This window comes from Muntiacus reevesi, chromosome 2 (assembly GCF_963930625.1).
Source record: "Muntiacus reevesi chromosome 2, mMunRee1.1, whole genome shotgun sequence".
Taxonomy (NCBI): Eukaryota; Metazoa; Chordata; class Mammalia; order Artiodactyla; family Cervidae; genus Muntiacus; species Muntiacus reevesi.
Window position 1 is genome coordinate 154,636,709 of NC_089250.1, and position 24,672 is coordinate 154,661,380.

General features: G+C 43.9%; 1 pseudogene; it reads right to left on the reverse strand.

Annotated features, from left to right (window-relative positions):
* LOC136157290 (guanylate cyclase 2G-like) overlaps nt 1-24,672 on the reverse strand; it is a 50,169-nt pseudogene that overhangs the window by 24,867 nt on the left and 630 nt on the right.

Below are 24,672 nucleotides of genomic sequence, written 5' to 3' on the forward strand. Positions count from 1 at the left end.
GTACATCAGAATCACTTGGGAGGCTTTCAGAAAACAACACAGATGCCCAGACCCCGTCTTCATAAGTCCTGATTCAGTTGGCACAGGATGGGACCCAGCCCCTTTCACGTCTTTTGAAGCTTCTCAAGTGATACTGAAGTGCAGAGAGGGTGGAGAACTACCAAGCTCATCAACTCTAAGGGGCCTGGCGGGTGGTGCCTTCTCTGCTGAGAAGACAGGATGAAGACATGAGGGGACAAGAAGGCTGAAGACAAGGGCAGGGACTCCCTTCAGCTCACCCAGCTAAGTTAGGGCAAGGACTAGGCTCCTCACTCAGACACCCCGCCATGGACTCAGGCCACCAGTGGGGTGTGTTTTTTTTTTTTTCTTCTCTTTGGGTGACCGGAACAACTGTATCCATCCAACCCAGAGGAGAGCCCACCTGCAGGGACCTGAGCGAGTAAGCATCAGAAAGCGCAGGGGGGCTGAGGAGCCCTGTACCCCTCATCTGACAGCTAGTGGGTGCAGGGTTTGCAGTGGTGACCCAACAGGTCCGGCGTTTCCTCATCGTATGTTCTGTATGTCCAGCCATGCTGGAGTTCCCACAGCCCGAATCCCAACAGCTTCACCTGCATCCAACCTTCCACCAGGCAGTTGGAAGGCTTCAGGTTGCCATGAGACCCCAGGGGGCTCCTATGGAGGAATAGCAGGCCCTGAAGACTGAAAATGAGTCAATGGATTAGAGCAGATGATGATGGACACTGCTGGAAGACAGAGACTGACAGACAGAAACAGACAAGCCCGTGGTGGGAGACATGTCCATTTCCACATTCATTTGTTCAAGAGCCCCTCACCCAGGGGGTCACCCTGGGCAGGGACATCCAAAAAGGAGAAGACAGTTTCCGGCCCCTTAATGTGGAGCCACAGAGGCAAGGCCAGCTTAAAAAAAAAAAGTAGTCTTGTAATCAGACTCTTGGGTTCAAACCCCAGCTCTACCACATGGTAGAGGGCAAGTAATTTTACCCCATGAACCTCACTCTTCTTGTCAAAACAAAAATGACGGGACTTCCCGGTGGCCCAGTGTTTGGGAGTCTGCCTGGCAATGCAGAGGACGTGGATTTGACCCCAGGTCGGGGGGCTGGGATCCCACATGTCATGCAGCAACTAAGCCCATGCACCACAACACGTTGCATCAATTATTTGTATGCAATAGGAAAACACTATTATTTATAATATTATTTATTTATAAAGAGGACAGAAAAAGAGCCTAGAGCCAGAAGACATGTTCAAACCTAAACTTTATCACTAAGTTTCTTCAAACAAATCATCTAACTGGGCCTCAATTTTAGCATTTGTGAGATGGGTCTGCCTTAGACCCCTGCTACTTGAAAGATATCCCAGGGACCAGCAGCATCAGCATCACCTGGGAGATCAGCAGAAATGCAGAATCTCAGGCTCTGCCCAGACCTACTGGATCCGATTGTGCATTTAAACCCAGTCCCCAGGAGATGCATGTACCTGTTAAGCTGAGAAGACTTGTCCTTGTCAATTGTTCTCAGCCTTGACTGCACATTAAAATCACCTGGGGAGCTTAAAAGAATAAAGGAATGCTTGGGCCCAGACACAAGAACCTGTATTACTGCAGATTACATATCACACAAAGCAAGCCTGAATGCAGAGGAGACTGATCAGAATGGAGGAAGAAGACTTAATCTGACGGTGGGCCGAAGGAGGTCAGTCCCCAGGGGAGTGATGACTCTTATTTGCCAAGGAGATGAGGGCATTGGGGCGGGGGGGGCGGTCTCTCACAATGAAGAAATTCGGGGTTTTAAATTGCTCCCTGTGGGGGAGGGAGGCTCAAGAGGGACGGGACATATGGACACATATGACTGGTTCACATTGTTGTACAACAGAAACTAATACAACATTCTAAAGCAATTATACCCCAAGTTAAAAAAAAATTTTTTTAAGATATGTTAAAATATTTAAAAAATAAACTGCTCCCAGGGAGCAGAGGTAGAGCTGGAAGATAAACCCAGGTTGGGTCACCTTTGAAGCCCAGCCACTTCTCAACCCCTAGTTTTACTGTTTCTGGAGCCCTGGTGTTTGTAGAGGAGGGTGGAGGAGGAAGCGGGTAGGTGAAAGCATGCCTCTTCTTCTGAGACCCCTGTCGGGTTTAAATGAATCACAAGTCTAGCCTTGAGTCACGCGATGTGGTCACAAGGTGGCACCGGTGTCCAGCAAGGAGGAATTCGAGGAGTGTCCCTGAATGGATTACTGCACGCTGGGACAGGGTCCTTGGGCCTCCTGGGCATCAGCTCCAGGACTCCCCTCTTCCTCCAGCAGTAATGTCAGGCTGAATCACTGCCGTCTTTAGCAAGAGTCCTGAGCCAGTATTGCAGAGAATCCAGGCTAATACAGAAAGCAATAAGGAAACATTCAAGGCCGTGGGTACACTACCCCCACCTCACCCCTAAAAAACCAGGAAGCTGTGTTCCTTTACCACTCTGCTTCGTTGTTTCTTGAGATGACAAAGTTGAATCACATTTCAGAAATGCGACTCGCTGAACCAGTCCCGGAGGGCCCTGGGTGGGGTTGCCTCAGGAATGTTTCCGGCGAGGCTCCAAAAAACAGAGGTCTGGGCTTGAAATCTGGGGAGACCTGAGTCCCATCCAGAGTCCTCTCAGACCTCACAGAGACCTCTCCATTCCGCAGGACTCCTCCTGGACACACACAACTGTCCCTGTCCTTGCTAGTACCAGGCACACCCCAGATATGAGACCTTCTACATTCTGGTTGCTGCTGACCACCCCTGACACCCAGGGATATTAGCAGAGCTCCTTCCATGAGGACAAAACTGACAAGTTTAGGGATGCCCGAAATCCTAGGAAGGTAGTTCTCTCCAAGAGATGGCATGCATCTGTCTGTTTTGTTTTTACTTTTCTATCTTGATGGAAATGTCCGATAATGGCCTGGAATGTATTCTGTTGTCTGAGAACAAAGAGAACCATGAGAGTCTCACAATTTAAGTGCCAGGTTTCATACACTTTTGGCAGTTCTATTACCTACGTGTCTGAGGCCACATTTATTTTCCAATTGGAAGGCTGAGGCTGGCCCACACAGCTCCTCCCTCTGAATCTGCACACCTATGTTCTCTAGCACTTGGCAAGGAAGAAAGAATTCAGTTTTTGGAGACAGACTGTTTGCAGAGCCCAATCTGCCTCTTGCCAGTTGGGCTGGTTACTTTACCTCACTAACCTCTTTATTTTTCCTTTTGAAAATGAAGTAAATATGAATATTACAAATATTGGAGCTAAGGAGAAATTAACCACAAGGTTAATTGCTAATTATTAACAGCACTGTCCAATAAAAATATAATGTAAGCACATGTATCATGTTTAACCTTTTAGTTAAGCAGGTAAAATTACTTTTAATATTTTATATAACCCAATGTATTAAAAAAACTTATTGTTTCAACTTATTTCATCAACATGAAAATATTATTGAAATATTTCACATTCCTTTTTTTAAAAAACTAAATCTTCAAAAACTGGCATGTATTTTATCTTTTAGTACATCTCCATTTGTACTAGCCACACTGCTAATGTTCAGTAGTCACATGTAGCTGGTGGTACTGTATTTAAACAATGCAGGTTTGTCCTATTGTTCAATTAAATAAGAAAGTGTATGGTTTTCAGTATTAGCAGTTGGGTTATCGGGGGTAACAGTAACACCATGCATGCTCAGTTGCTAAGTCGTGCCTGACTCTGTGACTCCAAGCACTGTAGCTGGCCAGGCTCCGCAGTCCATGGGATTTCCCAGGCAAGAATACTGGAGTGGGTTTCCATTTCCTCCTCCAGAGTAAACCATACTCCTGCTAACACTAACAATTAACATTTATCAGATAACTGTTTTAGAGCAAGCATGATGCTAAGCAACATGCATATCTTAGTGCTCATAACAACGCTATGAGGCAGGTACTGTCATCTTTATTTCATACACAGGGACACTAGCTAAGGTCATCTGATCCCTACATGGCAGAGCCAGGGTTTAAATCCCCAAGACGACTTCTATGCCAAACTGTCCTTCATCCTCTTAATCAAGATGTCTCTCACTGAGAAACAAAGGCCCATCCCTAACTCAAGATGAGTATTATACTCTCCAAAGATCCTTCCCAAGCTGGCCCCAGTGGGTTGAACTCTCTGAGCACAGGACAATAAGATGCATTCCTCTGCACCCTCCCAATTGTGTTAACCCAATTAGGCGCTTGATCAGTATGCATTTTCTATCTTGAAAAGTCGGTGGCATCTCAGAGTCTCGCTGATATCTGGTATAGAGGAGGTTCTGGTCAAATGGATATTGTGAAAGGAATTGTTCTTATGACTGGCATGTGATGGCCAGAAGTGCAACCTGACCCTCAGAGCTCGGTCCAGCACCTGGGTTCGCGTCTAAGTCACCCATGCCAGAGCTCCAACATGCTATAGGGAATTTTCTGTTATTCTTAACCCCCTTTCAAGGAATGTTTGCAGAATAATTGGCCTCAGAGGCCCTACATGAGCCTTGACATAGTGCAATGAGCACACTTCATTTCAGGAGACAGCAAGCCTTCCAAAGCAAAGAGTCGAGCTGTCCTTTGTTCTTCTGGCGTGGATTGGAGGACAGACTCAGTGATCCTAAAATAGCTGATGACCACCTGGGAGACTGTCCCCTTCAAAGTGTCATTCACACTCTCCCCAGCATTTCTCCAGACCATCCTTTGAGTTAGTTCTCAAAAACCAAACACCCACACCAAAAAGGCTAGTCACTCACATCATGGTGAGAACTTACTAGCTTTCTCTTTACCTCCCATATAAATGATGCCAACTGCTTTGATTGGGATGGGAGGCAGATCACTGGAGATGAGATGAGACTATTTCCCTGGGCTTAGTGGGAAGGTAATGGAAAGTAGTTATGTATGGATGTGAGAGTTGGACTGTGAAGAAAGCTGAGCACAAAAAATTGATGCTTTTGAACTGTGGTGTTGGAGAAGATTCTTGAGAATCCCTTGGACTGCAAGGAGATCCAACCAGTCCATCCTAAAGATCAGTCCTGGGTGTTCATTGGAAGAACTGATGATGAAGCTGAAACTCCAATACTTTGGCCACCTCATGCAAAGAGTAGACTCATTGGAAAAGACCCTGATGCTGGGAGGGATTGGGGGCAGGAGGAGAAGGGGACAACAGAAGATGAGATGGCTGGATGGCATCACCAACTCAATGGACATGAGTTTGAGTAAACTCCGGGAGTTGGTGATGGACAGGGAGGCCTGGTGTGCTGCAGTTCATGGGGTCGCAAAGAGTTGGACACGACAGAATAACTGAACTGAACCGAACTGAATGGAAAGTAGGGGAGGGGAATAAGAGAAGATCCCAGAGGAGAGGATACCACGTCAGAGTTTCCTATTTTAAAACTGTTACAGCACCATCTAAATAATTTCCTATGTACAAATCCTGACCTCTTCTTTTTTTCTCTAGCTTAATTTTAAGCCATTCAAAGATGAAAACAAGTCCTTGTCCTCCTAAGAACATGCACAGATTAGATCAAATCCTTAAGAGACACTCAGTAAAGTTTTACTAAAATAGTATGAGTGGTGGCCCAGAGATGTCCACAGAAACCAATCACAGGGAGGTTTCTCTTTGTCTGCCTTGCTTGGTAACAATATATTGGCTTCCCACTAAGGCCTGGGAGGTCAAAGTTTAACAGGGTCATTAAGACTTAGCTCCTTAGACACAAAGAGCAATCAAATTCTTGAGGAACAAATGTCCTTCGAGGTCAATCAGGTCAACCTCATCCATGAAACCTACATGGAGGCTGAGTAACAATAATAATAATAATAGCTAAAATATATCTGATACTTCCTCTGGCTCAGATACTTTCTCGCACTTTGTGTTCATTAATTTACCTTATCCTTGCAACGGAATATGAGGCAAATCTATTTTTATCCCTATTTCAGATGGAAAATGAGTCAGGTGGGCCATGACACTGTGGACCAGCATTCTGAAAATGCTCTCTTCACCCTGGGCTAAAATCCAGTTGCTCCTTCTAAGCTCACTGATCCGTTCCTACCATTAGAGGGGAAGTAACTTGCCACAGTCACTGAGTGACTCACTGGCCTAAAAACCCAGGAGAGCAGTTTGTATTTCACCCATGTATCCCCCACAACACTCAAGCAGGGTCTTGCCTATAGGAATCTATCAGTTGATGGATGGGAATGTTGATTCATGGACAGACAGCCTTGTCCTGCAGCCATGGGTCAGGGTGAGTGACTCCCTCACCAGGACCCATTTCCAGGTCATTGGCTTGGTCCCCTCTAGTGGAAAAAGCAGATGCAGTGAGCTTAAAAAGACCAGCTGGATTTTAGCCCAGGGTGAAGACAGCACCCTCAGAATGGGTCCCACAAGTCATTTTCCACCTGTGAAATAGGGATGATAATAAATCTACCTTTTTTTTTAGATCTTCCTTATATTTTGTTGTGAGAAAAAAGTAAGCACTAAATATATTTTAGCTATTTTTACTATTATTTCTCCTCCTCTTCTTTACACCCATCGCAACCCTCTTTGCCCAAAGTAAAGATTCACCTGCTAGTTTACTTTCTCAGATATGCATCCTAAGGCCACCTCTTAGATCAACAGCTCTATGGTGACTGTGGCAGTTATTCCCATTTTCTGGAGAAAAGAATCAAAGGTTAGGGATAAGGAAGGGTTATTAGGATCTCCCTCTCCAACTCACTTTATGATCCAGTAATTAGATTTTCTTTGGGGTAAAAAAATTCTATGCTAAAATGTAAATACTCCATTCATATTTAGGTAACCCTTCCAACTTGAGTGTAAAATATTTCACTACTCTGTTGACATGTACTTGAGATCAGGGAGGGTGAAAAGGATGGAAAATCTGATGGAAGAGGTGGATTTTAGGAGTGGAATTACTTTGTTTGAAGAGATTTGAGGAGGACCAGAATTTTCAAGAAAGACTACAGTTAATGCAAGACACAGAACAACTCACAAACACTGTTTGTTCTTTACATAGGTTTATGTGATACTCACACTGACTATGTCATATGCAAATGAGAGCTTGAATGTCAAATCCATTTCATTGCCTGAGTTTTTCAAAACATCCTGCTGCTGCTGCTAAGTCACTTCAGTCATGTCCAACTCTGTGCGGCCCCATAGACGGCAGCCTACCAGGCCCCCCTGTCCCTGGGATTCTCCAGGCAAGAACACTGGAGTGGGTTGCCATTTCCTTCTCCAATGCATGAAAGTGAAAAGTGAAAGTGAAAGTGAAGACGCTCAGTTGTGTCCGACTCTTAGCGACCCCATGGACTGCAGCCAGGCTCCTCCGTCCATGGGATTTTCCAGGCAAGAGTACTGGAGTGGGGTGCCATTGTCTTCTCCAAAAACATCCTAAAAAACACAATTATTCCAAACATCACAAGTAAGTCACCTGGAAGCACAGGGAGCTTCATAGTCCCTATAGATTTGATCCTAATGCATTGGATGATGTTAAGCAGAAATGATAACACCTGAGGCAGAGAACTCTAAATCTAGTAACCAGAACTCTTCCTGGGAGATACCATAACCAAATTCAATATTGAGAAATTTACGCAGTCTTGAGTTTTACAAATATTTCCTTGTTCCTGACATAAAGCTGATGGTCACATACCACGGGGAGGGTGGGCCCAGGAACACAGTCTAGAAGTAGCTATGACACCATAGGAGACAAAACCAAGCTCAGACAATTTCCACCCAGAACGGAGAAACCAGACACTTGGCAACTGCGCTGCTTATTTAATCCTCTGCAGGCAGCCCAGCAAGATAATTTAGATCTTGAAATTAGACTGGAGAAGAACTGCTCTTAGATGAAGGGGCAAAAGCACTGATAAGCTTCTTTATTCAGTTCAGTTCAGTTGTCACCCAGTCGTGTCTGACTCTTTGTGACCCCATGAACCGCAGCATGCCAGGCCTCCCTGTCCATCACCAACTCCCGGAGTTGACCCAAACCCACGTCCATTGAGTCGGTGATGTCATCCAACCATCTCATCCTCTGTCATCCCCGTCTCCTCCTGCCCCCAATCCCTCCCAGGATCAGGGTCTTTTCAAATGAGTCAGCTCTTCACATCAGGTGGCCAAAGTATTGGAGCTTCAGCTTCAACATCAGTCCTTTAAATGAATATCCAGGACTCATCTCCTTTAGGATGGACTGGTTTTTCTCCTTGCAGTCAAGGGACTTTCAAGAGTCTTCAACACCACAGTTCAAAAGCATCAGTTCTTCGGTGTTCAACCTTCCTTGTGGTCCAAATCTCACATCCATACATGACCACTGGAAAAACCATAGCCTTGACCTTTGTTGACAAGGTAATGTCTCTGTTTTTTAATAGGCTATCTAGGTTGGTCATAACTTTCCTTCCAAGGAGTAAGTGCCTTTTAATTTCATGGCTGCAATCACCATCTGCAGTGATTTTAAAGCCCCAAAAAATAAAGTCAGCCACTGTTTCCACTGTTTTCCCATCCATTTGCCATGAAGTGATGGGACCGGATGCCATGATCTTAGTTTTCTGAATGTTGAGCTTTAAGCCAACTTTTTCACTCTCCTCTTTCACTTTCATCAAGAGGCTCTTTAGTTCTTCTTCACTTTCTGCCATAAGGGTGTCACTAATCAAGTGTGAGGTAAGATTGATTCTTTTGCTTGCCTTAAGACTTCCTTTTTTGCAATATTAGGTGACAATGCAGATGATTCTGTGCAAACACCAAAGAAGGGGACAATGTTTTCATGCCTCAATTCATACATCTGAAAATAATGATGGAATAATAGCTTGTGATTATAGCAAGTTTCCTGTCCTAGGGATGATGCTGTGTGTTTACACACTGTCACCTAGTTTTCACAAAGACCCTGTGAGATAAGAACTATGACCGCTCCCATTTTACAGCTTAGGAAACTGATGCTCAAAAGATAAAAGTAACATGTTAGAGATCATACAACTTCTTAGTGGCAGAGCTGGGAGGTAAATCCAGGCAGTCTGCCTCTAGCAAATAAACCAGGGGGATGATTGAAGTCTCCCCAGTGATGGGGATTTACTAAAACCACAGGGTTTCCCTGGTGGCTCAGACAGTAAAGAATCTGCCTGCAGTACAGGAGAACCGGGTTCCATCCCTGGGTCAGGCAGACCCCCTGGAGAAGGGAGTGGCTACCCACTCCAGTACTCTTGCCTGGAGAATCCCATGGACAGAGGAGCCTGGTGGGCTACAGTCCGTGAGGTCACAAAGAGTCAGACACGACTGATCAACTAAAACAACACATCATAAAACCAGGGTGTCCAGAAGTGAATGCTATAAACCTGACTCCCTGCAAGGACTGGGTTCAAGGGAGATAGACACAAAGAACAAAGAGGCAGGATTAAGGCCAGGATTAAAGGCAGAGAATAGGCTAGGAGAGCTCCCAGGATTCAGGTGCTGAATCAGACCTAAGGAGGACCTCAGTCTGGGCTCTTGGGGTGGTGGTCTTGGGCCAAGTTAAGGAAGCAGATTCCCACCATTGCCCTTTGGGGTGAGGGCCACTCCCACCCAAGGTGGGAATGGGGAGTTGGCAGAGGAGAGGCTGAGGGCAGCAGTTTTGTCTCCTCCCAGGGGTGGGGGCCTCACCAGCCGGATTTCCTGCAGCACAGGCAGCTTCCTGATTCAGGCTTCTGCTTGGTCACCGACAGAGCAGATGGCCACATGTTTGCCCTGGAGCTGGAGACAGAGCAGAATGTTCTTAACTCAGGGTTAACCAGAAAATGCTACACTCAGAAACAGCTAGGAAAGGTTGGGGGCGGTGGGGGAGGGAAAGAAGACTGGCAAGAAATCCACCTAGGAAGGGATCACTGAGCACCTCCCAGCCCAAACCTACCCGAGGGGTAGCACGGCGCTGTGCCCAGGATCTGAGCTAACTGCTCAACACAGGAGACCTCATTTAACAGGCAGCAGGCCCTGCAAGGCAGTGTGATTCGCCCTCTTACAGACGAGATCACCGAGGTTAGGGAACTTGTTCAAGGTAGGTAGTACAAGCTCAAGGAACTTGTTCATCTGTAGGTAGTACAGCCAGAATTTGAACATCTGCATGTAACCACTCTGCCCTCAGAAGTGCCTGGTAAAGCCCTACTGGTGCATAAAAGAGCTCTTGCCCCTGCAGGCTGTTGGCAAAGGAACTGACATCCCCCGAAATTGTCACCCTAGACGTGATACGGTTGTTCCCTCTGGACACAAGCGTGGCCCTCAGGGGTGGCTGCAAAACAGGACACAACTCGGTTGCTCTCGGTAGGATGACCATGTACTAATGAGACCGTGGCTTTTATAGATGAGGACGATCCGTGCCAAGGTGAATAGCAGTTAACAAATGAGAGTCAGGACTCCAACCCTGATCTCTCTGACCTGGAGTGCAAGTGCTGAACTGCTCCACATACCTCTTCTGGGTCTGTGCCAACACAGACAGTGTCGTGGGTAAGACTCTGGGCTCAGGCTACCGCAAATCAAGTTCTGGCTCTGGCACATAACCTGATGCGTGACCTGATGCTGAAGTCATTCCTCAATGAGCACGTGAGGATGTGACTTCTCTGCCCCCTGCCCCCAGGGCCTCCCCAATGCCTAGAGAATGTATTTTAAGATTTTTAAAAAATATTTATATATTTTTTTTAATTTGGCTGGGCCAGGTCTTAGTTGTAGCATGTAGGATCTTTCATTATGACATGCAGGATCTAGTTCCCTGACGAGGGATCAAGCCCAGGTCCCCTACATTGAGAACACAAAGCCTTAATCACTGGACCACCAGGGAAGTCCCTAGAGAATATATCTTAAACAGAGTAACCCGGCTTTTCAAGAAGAGTCTTACTCAGGACCCTAATGAAGAATATAATAGACCAAAGCAGAGCTGTTTTAGTTGCAGAGGAAGAGGAGGGCTCAGAATTTCTCCCCACCACCCCTCTACCTCATTCTATCATCCACCCAAGGCCAGACCAGTGAGCCCCAGGATCCCCAGGGACACTTGCAAAATAATTTACAAATGAACCCCAATCTCCTCATCAAACCTCTTTGACTTGAAAGTGAAAGTGTTAGTCGCTCAGTCATGTTTGACTCTTTGTGACCCAATGGACTGTAACCTGCCAGGCTCCTCTGTCCACGGAATTCTCCAGGCAAGAATACTGGAGTGGGTTGCCATTGCCTTCTCCACACTTTGACTTAGTACCTGTCAAGTCACCTTTTATTTAAAGTCATAATTCATCTATTCAATAAATAGTATATTTAAGAATACCAATAAAAGGAAACGAATTTTGCAAACTACTATTTTGAAAATAAAGCCAATATAACAGGAATAAAATATACATAACATGAGAAGAATGTTTGATTTTGACTCATCATGCTTTCTTTATTTTTATGATTAAGCTAAATGTCTTCAGAACAAACCTGTTTTCCTTGGTTTAACTGGAGCACTTTTCTAACAAGCAACAACATTCTGGAACACTTTTGCTTTGAGATATTTGAGATTCATATATTTGTTGAAGTGCATAGATTCTAATTCAATAGTTGATCTGCCTATCTTGTTATTCTCTGAATATCATCAGTAGCATGTATTCCTGAACAAGTACTATCTGAAATTCTAAAATTTTTAATTTTTGACATAAAGTTTATTTCAGTTGTGGGTTTTCAATCACTTTGAGAATCACTTGAAAGTAAACTTGAAACCTTCCCTTCACCTTCCCTCAGGAACAAAGTGCTCTTATCAAAGTGTAGAAACTTGGGTTCTGTCTTTCTACTCTAAAGAACATTTCTCACTAATCCCTCTGGGAAGGCAAAAAGTACTTCAGAATAATCAATATATGCTGGCAAAAATTACCCTGTCTAATATCAACAGCAAAAACAAAACAAAAAAGTTGGGGGGGGGAAGACACTTCAAAACTTCAAGCTTAAAGTATGCATAAAAGAGAGTTAATGCTGTATTTTCTGGAATTACATAAATGTTATATATGTATCAAATAAGGTCATGCTTGTTAAAGGTATGTCAAGCCTCGCAGCCCTGAGAAGCCCACACCTCAGTGTACCCTGGCATTACCTCACTCCTGGTCATCACTAGCAAACACACCCTCCCCAAATGACACCTCTTCTCTGAAACCTTCATGGTGCTGCAATATTCAATCCCTGAGCCACATCCACAGAGACCTGTGGGGGTCTTTGCCTCACCTTGCAGACCTATTCCAGAGCTCCCACCTCCCTCGGAAGGCATCCGTTCCTGGTGTTCTCTCCACTCTGCTGGCCTGAAGTAGATGGGCAATACATGTGTGTGTTGAATAAATGAATTGTATTGTCTTAATTATCAGTAAGTTAAAGAAGTTGATGTGGATTTGAAAATAACTAAATGCTCCCCAGAAGACAACTTTAATATTTGAGCAGGATATATGGGTTCTTCTACTGCCCAGGTGGCACTAGGGGTAAAGAACCTGCCAGCCAGTGCAGGAGACACAGGTTCAATCTCTGGTCAGGAAGACATGGCAACCCGCTCCAGTATTCTTGCCTGGAGAATGCCATGGACAGGGGAGCCTGGTGGGCTATGGTCCATGGGGCCACGGAGTTGGACACGACTAAAGTGACTTAGCATACATGCATACAGGTTCTTCTATGCACCAGAAAACAGAGCTGAAGGGAACTTTAGACACCATCTGATCATATTTAAGTATTCAGAAGATAAGGCCCGGAAATGATGTTCCCAGCAAGAAAGTGGTAGGTCTAGAACCCAAACTCAGGGCCTAAGGCTCTCCATGAAGCATTCACTTTATAAGTGAGTCAGCCTGCGCCCTCACAGGCCCCTAGCTCAGGACCCTTCCATGGGGCACCAGCAATGAGCAGGAAAGTGGATGTCTGGGCCAGGTGTGGCCTCACCTTGCTCTGGGGCAGAATGGTGATGTCGTCATTATGATTTGCCACCAAATATCTTTATTTTTGCCTCTGCAGTTTTCCTCTCTTTATCGTTAAAATCAGACCTATGATGACAGCTCCCAGGATGGTAATCAGGAGGGTTAGGGTGAAGATCACAGTGGTCACACCTTAAGGGCAGAGACATAGCATTGCTGAGGCCTGCCTAGGAGCAGAAGTGACCACACTGGGCCCCAGCCCAGCCCTGCCAAACAGAAGGCTCAACAGCTGCCCAGGCGCGGGTCCAAGTTAAAGCACCCAGAGTCTGCTCAGATGTGTGTTCTCGGGGAATCCTATTGGACCCCAAGTGCATGGTCTTCCCAAACACAGCTGATTCCCATGGCAACTGCACTCACCTCTTCCTTATATAGAAACTTCCCTTGTAGACAAAACTTCTAATACCATCACCACCTTTCATTCAACATACACTGTGTGTTCTCTTTACACTTGTTCTCAGTTATGATCCACCACTTGCAGGCCTGGGCTCCTAACCACCAGGAAACACTCCCTTTTCCAGACTCCATCTCTGTAGAAATGGAATTTCCGAGACTCAAATCTCAGGGGCCAAGTTTTCTCAAGGCAGAGGTTCTCAATAGGTTCCCCTGACGTTGCCTCCCCAGGGGATATTTGGCAATGTCTGGAGACATTTTGGGTTGTTACAGCCAGAGGGCACTTCTGGGATCTAGTGCATGAAAGCCAGGGATGCTGGTAGGCCCCCTACAAGGCACAGGACAGCCCCTCACACACAGATTGTCCCATCCTAAACATAAGTGCTGTTACCATTGCTGAGAAACCCTGTTGTAATGAATCCTTTTCTGTTCCCTTCTCCAGGCGGCCACTCTGACCTATAAAAGCTGGCTCAGTTTCACAGAGCTCATTGGGAAATCTACAGCCAGGTCTGTTCTCAAGCAGGGAGCCATGGAGCCAAGAAACAGTGGAGAAATTCCCCGTGGGTCTTAAAAAAGAAAAAGAAGAGATCTGGGGTGGGGGGTGGGGGACTAAGATGGCAGAGGAATAGGACGGGGAGACCACTTTCTCCCCTACAAATTCATTGAAAGAACATTTGAACGCTGAGCAAAGTCCACAAAACAACTTCTGATCGCTAGCAGAGGACACCAGACACCCAGAAAAGCAGCCCATTGTCTTCAAAAGGAGGTAGGACAAAATATAAAAGATAAAAAGAGAGACAATAGAGTTAGGGATGGAGACCGGTCCCGGGAAGGGAGTCTTAATAGAGGAAGTTTCCAAACACCAGGAAACCCTCTCACTGGCGGGTCTGGGGGAAGTTTTTGAATCTTGGAGGGCAACCTAACTGGGAGGAAAAATAAATAAAACCCACAGATTACATACCTAAAAGCAACTCCCAGCAGAAAAGTACCCTAGATGCTTGCATCCGCCACCAGCAAGTGGGGGTGGAACAGAGAGGAGTGGGCAGCATTGCTTAGGGTAAGGACCAGGCCTGAATGCCCTGAGGGCAATCGGAGGGAGCTAACATGAGATAGCAACTTAAACTGTGGGATAGCAAGAGAGAGAGACTTAAGTTGGGAAAAGCCCTAAACTCAGGCACTACCCGCCGGTTCCCAGGTTCCCAGAACGAAGGACTGAGCAAATACCAGAGAAGAGCTAGCCTGTGGCAGACTGGCCCATCGCCCGCCGGAGGCAGGAGGCAGCGGGGAGGGGAAAGGGGCAAACCCAGCCCCAGAGACGGCACCCCCTACCAAACTGCAAACAGGCCTCCAGCTTCTAAACAAAGACTTTCTTGAGATTCTGGATGGTCAACATCCGCCGGGAGGTCGCAGCTAGAGTCCAGCTCCCCAGAACTGACACAAGGCGCACCCGACCTGCACGCACAGAAACTGAGGCTGGGACCACGGAGGGGAGAAGGCGCCCTGCACCCGGGGAGAGTGCTCTCGACAAGCTCCTGGCTGCCTGAGCTGCTCCAACCGGGGAAGGCACAAAATGCAGGCCCAACCGAGTCTGCGCGTTTGTGAAATACCCAAAAACCTGAATCTGAGCAGCTTAGGCCTGGGAAGTGCCAGCTCCCTGGAGAGCAGCCTGGAGCCTGAGCAGTGTAGACGGGGAAAGCACACACCCGTGAGCGGGGGCAAACCCAGTGTGGCCGGAACACTGCGAGTGCTCCCCACACAGGCCAGTGATATTTGTCTGCAGTGCCCCTCCCTCCCCACAGCACGACTGAACAAGCGAACCTGAACAAGAGACCACCTCCGCCCCCATGCGTCAGGGCAGAAATTAGACACTGAAGAGACCTGCAAACAGAAGCCAAAGAAACAAAGGGAACCGCTTCAGAAGTGACAGGTACAACAGATTAAAATCCCTGTAGTTAACACCGACTACACTGGAAGGGGCCTTTAGATAGCAAGAAGTGTAAGCTCGAACAAGGAGCTATCTGAAACTGAACCGAACCCACACTGCCCGCAACAACTCCAGAGAAATTCCTAGATATATTTTTACTACTATTTTTTTATTTTTAATTAAAAAATTTTTTTCTCTTTCTTTTTTTACTTTTTCTTTTTTTTTAAGTCCTCTATTACTCCTCTATTACTCCTTAATTTTCATTTTTATAACCCACTATAACCTGGCCAAAAAAAAAAAAAGGACCCTATCTTTAAAGCAAACTCCATATATATTTCTTAAATGTTTTTGTGGTTTTTTTACTATTGTATTTTTAAGAGTCTAACCTCTACTCTAGATTTTTAATCTTTGTTTTTCAGTATTTGATATCAATTTTGGACATTTAAGAATCCAACCTTCAGTACCCATTTTTATTCAGGAGTGTGATTACTGGTTTGATCACTCTCTCCCCCTTTTGATTCTCCTTTTTCTCCCCCAGATCACCTCTATTTCCTCCCTCCCCCTTCTCTTCTCAACCCAATTCTGTGAATCTCTGTGGGTATTCTGAGCTGTGGAGAACACTTAGGGAACAGACTACAACCTAGATCTGTCTCTCCTCTCTTGAATCCCCCTTTTTCTCCTCCTGCTCACCTCTATCTCCTTCCTTCCTCTCCTTTTCTTCATGTAACTCTGTGAACCTCTCTAGGTGTCCCTCACTGTGGAGAATCCTTTCACCATTAACCTAGAAGTTTTATTATCAGTGCTGTATGGAGGGAGAAGTCTTGAGGCTACTGAAAGAATAAGACTGAAATCCAGAGGCAAGAGGCTTAAGCCCAAAAACCTGAGAACACCAGAGAACTCCTGACTACAGGGAACATTAATTAATAAGAGATCATCCAAAAGCCTCCATACCTACACTGAAACCAACCACCACCCAAGAGCCAATAAGTTCCAGAGCAAGACATACCACGCAAATTCTCCAGCAATGCAGGAACATAGCCCTGAGAATCAATATACAGGCTGCCCAAAGTCACACCAAACCCATAGACCCATCTCAAAACTCACTACTGGACACTCCATTGCACTCCAGAGAGAAGAAATCCAGCTCCAACCACCAGAACACCAACGCAAGCTTCCCTAACCAGCAAACCTCGACAAGCCAATTATCCAATTGTCCAACCCCACCCACTGGGAGGAACCCCCACAATAAAAAGGAACCACAGACTACCAGAATACAGAAAGGCCACTCCAAACACAGCAATCTAAATAAGATGAAAAGGCAGAGAAATACCCAGCAGGTAAAGGAACATGAAAAATGCCCACCAAGCCAAACAAAAGAGGAGGAGATAGGGAATCTACCTGAAAAAAAATTTAGAATAATGATAATAAAAATGATCCAAAATCTTGAAAACAAAATGGAGTTACAGATAAATAACCTGGAGACAAGGATTGAGAAGATGCAAGAAATGTTTAACAAGGACCTAGAAGAAATAAAAGAGTCAATTAAAAATGAATAATGCAATAAATGAGATCAAAAACACTCTGGAGGGGACAAACAGTAGAATAACAGAGGCAGAAGAAAGGATAAGTGAGGTAGAAAATAAAATGGTGGAAATAAATGAAGCAGAGAGGAAAAGAGAAAAAAGAATCAAAAGAAATGAGGACAACCTCAGGGACCTCTGGGACAATGTGAAACACCCCAACATTCAAATCATAGGAGTCCCAGAAGAAGAAGACAAAAAGAAAGGCCATGAGAAGATACTCGAGGAGTTAATAACTGAAAACTTCCCCCAAATGGGGAAGGAAATAACCACCCAAGTCCAAGAAACCCAGAGAGTCCCAAACAGGATAAACCCAAGGCAAAACATCCCAAGACACTTATTAGTAAAATTAACAAAGATCAAACACAAAGAACAAATATTAAAAGCATCAAGGGAGAAACAACAAATAACAAAAAAGGAAATTCCCATAAGGATAACAGCTGATCTTTCAATAGAAACTCTTCAGGCCAGAAGGGAATGGCAGGACATACTTAAAGTTATGAAAGAGAATAACCTATAACCCAGATTACTGTACCCAGCAAAGATTTCATTCAGATATGAAGGAGAATTCAAAAGCTTCACAGACAAGCAAAAGCTGAGATAATTCAGCACCACTAAACCAGCTCTTCAACAAATGCTAAAGGATCTTCTCTAGACAGGAAACACAGAAAGGTTGTATGAACGTGAACCCAAAACAACAAAGCAAATGGCAACAGGACCATTCTTATCAATAATTACCTTCAATGTAAATGGGTTGAATGCCCCAACCAAAAGACAAAGACTGGCTGAATGGATACAAAAGCAAGACCCCTATATATACTGTCTACAAGAGACCCACCTCAAAGCAAGGGACATATACGACTGAAAGTGAAGGGCTGGAAAAAAATACTCCATGCAAACAGAGACCAAAAGAAAGCAGAAGTCGCAATACTTATATCAGATAAAATAGTTTCAAAATAAAGGCTGTGAAAAGAGACAAAGAAGGACACTACATAATGATCAAAGGATCAATCCAAGAAGAAGATATAACAATTATAAATATATATGTACCCAACATAGGAGCACCGCAATATGTAAGACAAATGCTAACAAGAATGAAGGGGGAAATTAACAATAACACAATAATAGTGGGAGACTTTAATACCCCACTCACACCTATGGGCAGATCAACTAAACAGAAAATTAACAAGGAAACACCAACTTTAAATGACACAATGGTCCAACTAGACCTAATTGATATCTATAGGACCTTTCACACCAAAACAATCAATTTCACCTTTTTCTCAAGTGCACATGGAACCTTCTCCAGAATAGATCACATCCTGGGCCATAAATCTAGCCTTGGTAAATTCAAAAAAATTGAAATGATTCGTCATCTTTTCTGACTACAATGCAGTAAGATTAGATCTCAATTACAGGAAAAAAATTGTTAAAAATTCCAACATATGGAGGCTAAATAACACGCTTCTGAATAACAAACAAATCATAGAAGAAATGAAAAAAGAAATCAAAATATGCATAGAAATGAATGAAAATGAAGACACAACAACCCAAAACCTATGGGACACTGTAAAAGCAGTGCTAAGGGGAAGGTTCATAGCATTACAAGCTTACCTCAAGAAACAAGAAAAAAGTCAAATAAACAACCTAACTCTACACCTAAAGCAACTAGAGAAGGAAGAAATGAAGAACCCCAGGGTTAGTAGACAGAAAGAAATCTTAAAAATTAGGGCAGAAATAAATGCAAAAGAAACAAAAGAGACCATAGCAAAAATCAACAAAGTTAAAAGTTGGTTTTTTGGAAAGGTAAATAAAATTGACAAGCTGTTAGCCAGATTTATCAAGAAACAAAGGGAGAAGAATCAAATCAACAAAATTAGAAATGAAAATCGAGAGATCACAACAGACAACTCTAAAATACAAAGGATCATAAGAGACTACTACCAGCAGCTCTATGCCAATAAAATGGACAACTTGGAAAAAATGGACAAATTCTTAGAAAAGTATAACTTTCCAAAACTGAACCAGGAAGAAATAGAAGATCTTAACAGACCCATCACAAGCACGGAAATCGAAACTGTAATCAGAAATCTTCCAGCAAACAAAAACCCAGGACCAGATGGCTTCACGGTTGAATTCTACCAAAAATTAAGAGAAGAGCTAACACCTATCTTACTCAAACTCTTCCAGAAAATTTCAGAAGAAGGCAAACTTCCAAACTCATTCTATGAGACCACCATCACCCTAATACCAAAACCAGGCTAGGATGCCACAAAAAAAGAAAACTACAGGCCAATACCACTGATGAACATAGATGCAAAAATCCTTAACAAAATTCTAGCAAACAGAATCCAACAACATATTAAAAAGATCATGCATCATGACCAAGTGGGCTTTATCCCAAGGAATGCAAGGATTCTTTAATATCCACAAATCAATCAATGTAATACACCACATTAACAAATTGAAAGATAAAAACCATATGATTATCTCAATAGATGCAGAAAAAGCCTTTGACAAAATTCAACATCCATTTATGATAAAAACTCTCCAGAAAGCAGGTATAGAAGGAACATACCTCACCATAATAAAAGCTATATATGACAAACCCACAGCAAACATTATCCTCAATGGTGAAAAATTGAAAGCATTTCCTTTAAAGTCAGGAACAAGACAAGGGTGTCCACTCTCACCACTACTATTCAACATAGTTTTGGAAGTATTGGCCACAACAATCAGAGCAGAAAAAGAAAAAAAAAGGAATCCAGATAGGAAAAGAAGAAGTAAAACTCTCACTGTTTGCAGATGACATGATCCTCTACATAGAAAACCCTAAAGACTCTACCAGAAAATTACTAAAGCTAATCACTGAATACAGTAATGTTGCAGGATGTAAAATTAACACACAGAAATCCCTTACATTCCTATATGCTTACAATGAGAAAACAGAAAGAGAAATTAAGGAAACAATACCATTCACCATTTCAACAAAAAGAATAAAATACTTAGGAGTATATCTACCTAAAGAAACGAAAGACCTATATATAGAAAACTATAAAACACTGATGAAAGAAATCAAAGAGGACACAAATAGATGGAGAAATATACCGTGTTCATGGATTGGAAGACTCAATATTGTGAAAATGGCTATCCTACCCAAAGCAATCTATAGATTCAATGCAATCCCTATCAGGCTACCAATGGTATTTTTCACAGAACTAGAACAAATAATTTAGCAATTTGAATGGAAATGCAAAAAAAACCCTAATACCCAAAGCAATCTTGAGAAAGAAGAATGGAACTGGAGGAATCAACCTGCCTGACTTCAGGCTCTACTACAGAGCCACAGTCATCAAGACAGTATGGTACTGGCACAAAGACAGAAATATAGATCAATGGAACAGAATTGAAAGCCCAGAGATAAATCCACATACCTATGGACACCTTATCTTCGACAAAGGAGGCAAGGATATACAATGGAAAACAGACAACCTCTTTAACAAGTGGTGCTGGGAAAACTGGTCAACAACTTGTAAAAGAATGATACTAGAACACCTTCTAACACCATACATAAAAATAAACTCAAAATGGGTTAAAGATCTAAATGTAAGACCAGAAACTATAAAACTCCTAGAGGAGAACATAGGCAAAACACTCTCCGACATAAATCACAGCAGGATCCTCTATGACCCACTTCCCAGCATATTGGAAATAAAAGCAAAAATAAACAAATGGGACCTAATGAAACTTAAAAGCTTTTGCACAACAAAGGAAACTATAAGCAAGGTGACAAGACAGCCCTCAGATTGGGAGAAAATAATAGCAAACAAAGCAACAGACAAAGGATTAATCTCAAAAATACACAAGCAGCTCCTGCAGCTCAGTTCCAGAAAAATAAATGACCCAATCAAAAAATGGGCCAAAGAACTAAACAGACATTTCTCCAAAGAAGACATACAGATGGCTAACAAACATGAAAAGATGCTCAACATCACTCATTATCAGAGAAATGCAAATCAAAACCATAACGTGGTACCATTACACGCCAGTCAGGATGGCTGCTATCCAAAAGTCTACAAGCAATAAATGCTGGAGAGGGTGTGGAGAAAAGGGAACCCTCTTACACTGTTGGTGGGAATGCAAGCTAGTACAGTCATTATGGAGAACAGTGTGGAGATTCCTTAAAAAAACTGGAAGTAGAACTGCCATATGACCCAGCAATTCCACTCCTGGGCATACACACCGAGGAAACCAGATCTGAAAAAGACACGTGCACCCCAATGTTCATCGCAGCACTGTTTATAATAGCCAGGACATGGAAGCAACCTAGATGCCCATCAGCAGACGAATGGATAAGGAAGCTATGGTACATATACACAATGGAATATTACTCAGCCATTAAAAAGAATTCATTTGAATCAGTTCTAATGAGATGGATGAAACTGGAGCCCATTATACAGAGTGAAGTAAGCCAGAAAGATAAAGACCAATACAGTATACTAATGCATATATATGGAATTTTAAAAGATGGTAGTGATAACCCAATATGCAAAACAAAAAAAGAGACACAGATGTACAGAACAGACTTTGGGACTCTGTGGGAGAAGGCAAGGATGGGATGTTCTGAGAGAACAGCATTGAAACAAGTATACTATCAAGGGTGGAACAGACCACCAGTCCAGGTTGGATGCTTGAGACAAGTGCTCAGGGCTGGTGCACTGGGAAGACCCAGAGGGATGGGATGGGGAGGGAGGCAGGAGGAGGGATTGGGATGGGGAACACATGTAAATCCATGGCTGATTCATGTCAATGTATGGCAAAAACCACTACAATATTGTAAAGTAATTAACCTCCAACTAATAAAAATAAATGAAAAAAAGAAAAAGAAGAAGACAATTAAAGGTCCGTGCCAACTTGATTTATTCTACTTGTCTCTACCTCAGGTATAGCAGGGACAGCTGAAACACACATGTCATTGCAAAAACAGGCCTTGGTCTCTTAACTCAAACATCTGCTGACCCATCTAGGTCCCCCCCCCCCCCCACCATCACCTAGACTGTTTGAATCTAGCCTTCAGGTAGTAAAATTCATGACAAAGCAATATCTTTTTGCTGGGCAGAATAACTGACTCTATCTTTTGATTCAAACCATGTCACTTCTGATTTCAAAGACAACGTGTCAATTCTTCAATGTTGCTGGGGTTTTCTTCCATGTTTGATTTAGACAAATCTTGTTAGAAAGCATCTTCAGACTTCGCAGACTATAACATCTCCACTGTGTGGAGAATGCCTGTTCCTGCAACACTGAGAACCTATTTGGCCATGGTGGATTTATTTCTTCTGTGTGTGCTTAGTCACTCAGTCATGTCCAACTCTTTGTGACCCTATGGACTCTAGCCCACCAGGCTCTCTGTCCTTGGTGATTCCCCAGGCAAGAATACTGGAGTGGGTTGCCATGCCCACCTCAAGGGGATCTTCCCAACCCAGGGATTGAACCCAGCTTTCCCGTATTGCAGGCAGACTTTTTACCATCTGAGCCACCACGGAAGCAAATGAGTACTGAAGTGGGTAACCCATCCCTTCTCCAGGGTATCTTCCTGACCCAGGAATCAAACCAGCATCTCCTAAGCATTGGCTTAGGCCAATCCACTTGGGAACATTAAAATTCCATTATAAGATGCTTGCTCCTTGGAAAGAAAGCTAAGACAAACCTGGTAAGCATATTAAAAAGCAGAGACATCACTTTGCTGACAAAGGTCCATATACTCAAAGCTGTAGTTTTTCCACTAGTCATGTATTATGTAAGAGTTGGACCATAAAGAAGGCTGAACACCAAAGAATCAATGCTTTTGAAGGGGATCACAGAGGACAAGATGGTTGGATGGCATCACGGACACAATGGACATGGGTTTGGGTGGACTCCGGATTCTGGTGATGGACTGGCCTGGCGTGCTGCGGTTCATGGGGTCACAAAGAGTCGGACACGACTGAGCGACTGAACTGAACTGAGCTGAATCCTAGAGAAGAGAATGGCAACCCACTCCAGTGTTCTTGCCTGGAGAATCCCATGGACAGAGGAGCCTGGCGAGCGACAGTCCATAGGGTCGCAAAGAGTCGGACACGACTGAGCGACTAACACTTTCACTTCACTTTCAGTCATGGTGGACCCCGCAGAGGAGGCACCACCATCCACTCGTAATGAGCAGGGGTTGAAGGCACAGACTCCCTGGAGTTTGCAGAGCCAGGAAGATGCAGGCCTGTTGGCCCCAAGAGTGTGGTCTTCCATACCTCTCGCCACTTTGCTGTGCCCACTTGCTGGTGTCCTCAATGTTGAGGCTTGAACACTACTCCCTCCCAAGCTCTGCACAGGAGAAGGGCCGCAGCAAAGGCAATGACCAGGGTTGAACCGGGAAATAAGTTGATTTGACAGAGAATTAAACTGAGATCAGGAAGACAGACTCCTCCCACTTCCTCCTCCCTTTCTAAGTAATTGCTTCAGGGTCAGGAAGAAAAGAGGGGAAGCAGGTTAATATTTCCACTTGGAGAAGGTGTGGATGGGATCATTGTGAACTGAATCTATGAATATCCCAAAGATCAGGTCTTGGCTGTCTTTTTGAAATGTCAGGTGAAGTATAAGTCTTAATTTATTAAGGGAATGACAGGCCAAAGGAAAGATAAATAGCTGCCCTTTAACGGGCACATGCATGCGTGCTTGCTAAGTCACTTCAGTTGTGTCTGACTCTTTGCGACCCTAAGGACTGTAGCCCACTAGGCTCCTCTGTCGGTGGATTCTCCAGGAAAGAATACTGGAGTAGGTTGCCATGCCCTTCTCTGGGGATCTTCCTGACCCAGGGTTCGAACCTATGTCTCCTGAGGCCCCTGCAGTGCAGCAGATTCTTTTGCTGTTGGACAAGTGCATACTTCAGAGTACCTGAAGAACTGTTGATGGAGGTTCATGCCATTGTACAGGAGACAGGGATAAAGACCATTCCCAGAAAGAGAAATGCAAAAAGGCAAAGTGGTTGTCTGAGGAGGCCTTACAAATAGCTGTGAAAAGAAGAGAAGCTAAAGGCAAAGGAGAAAAGGAAAGATATACCCATTTGAATGCAGATTTCCAAAGAATAGCAAGGAGAGATAACAAAGCCTTCCTCAGCAATCAATGCAAAGAAATAGAGGAAAACAACAGAATGGGAAAGACTAGAAATCTCTTCAAGAAAATTAGAGATACCAAGGGAACATTTCATGCAAAGATGGGCACAGTAAAGGACAGAAATGGTATGGACCTAACAGAAGCAGAAAATATTAAGAAGAGGTGGCAAGAATACACAGAAAAACTGTACAGAAAAGATCTTCATGACTCAGATAATCATGATGATGTGATCACTCACCTAGAGCCAGACATTCTAGAATGTGAAGTCAAGTGGCCTTAGGAAGCATCACTACGAACAAAGCTAGTGGAGGTGATGGAATTCCAGTTGAGCTATTTCAAATCCTCAAAGATGATGCTGTGAAAGTGCTGCACCCAATATGCCAGCAAATTTGGAAAACTCAGCAGTGGCCACAGGACTGGAAAAGGTCAGTTTTCATTCCAATCCCAAAGAAAGACAATGCCAAAGAATGTTCAAACTACTGCACAATTGCACTCACCTCACTCGCTAGCAAAGTAATGCTCAGCATTCTCCAAGCCAGGCGTCAACAGAACCTGAACTGGGAACTTCCAGATGTCCAAGCTGGATTTAGAAAAGGCAGAGGAATAAGAGATCGAATTACCAACATCCGTTGGATCATCAAAAAAGCAGGAGAGTTCCAGAAAAACATCTACTCCTG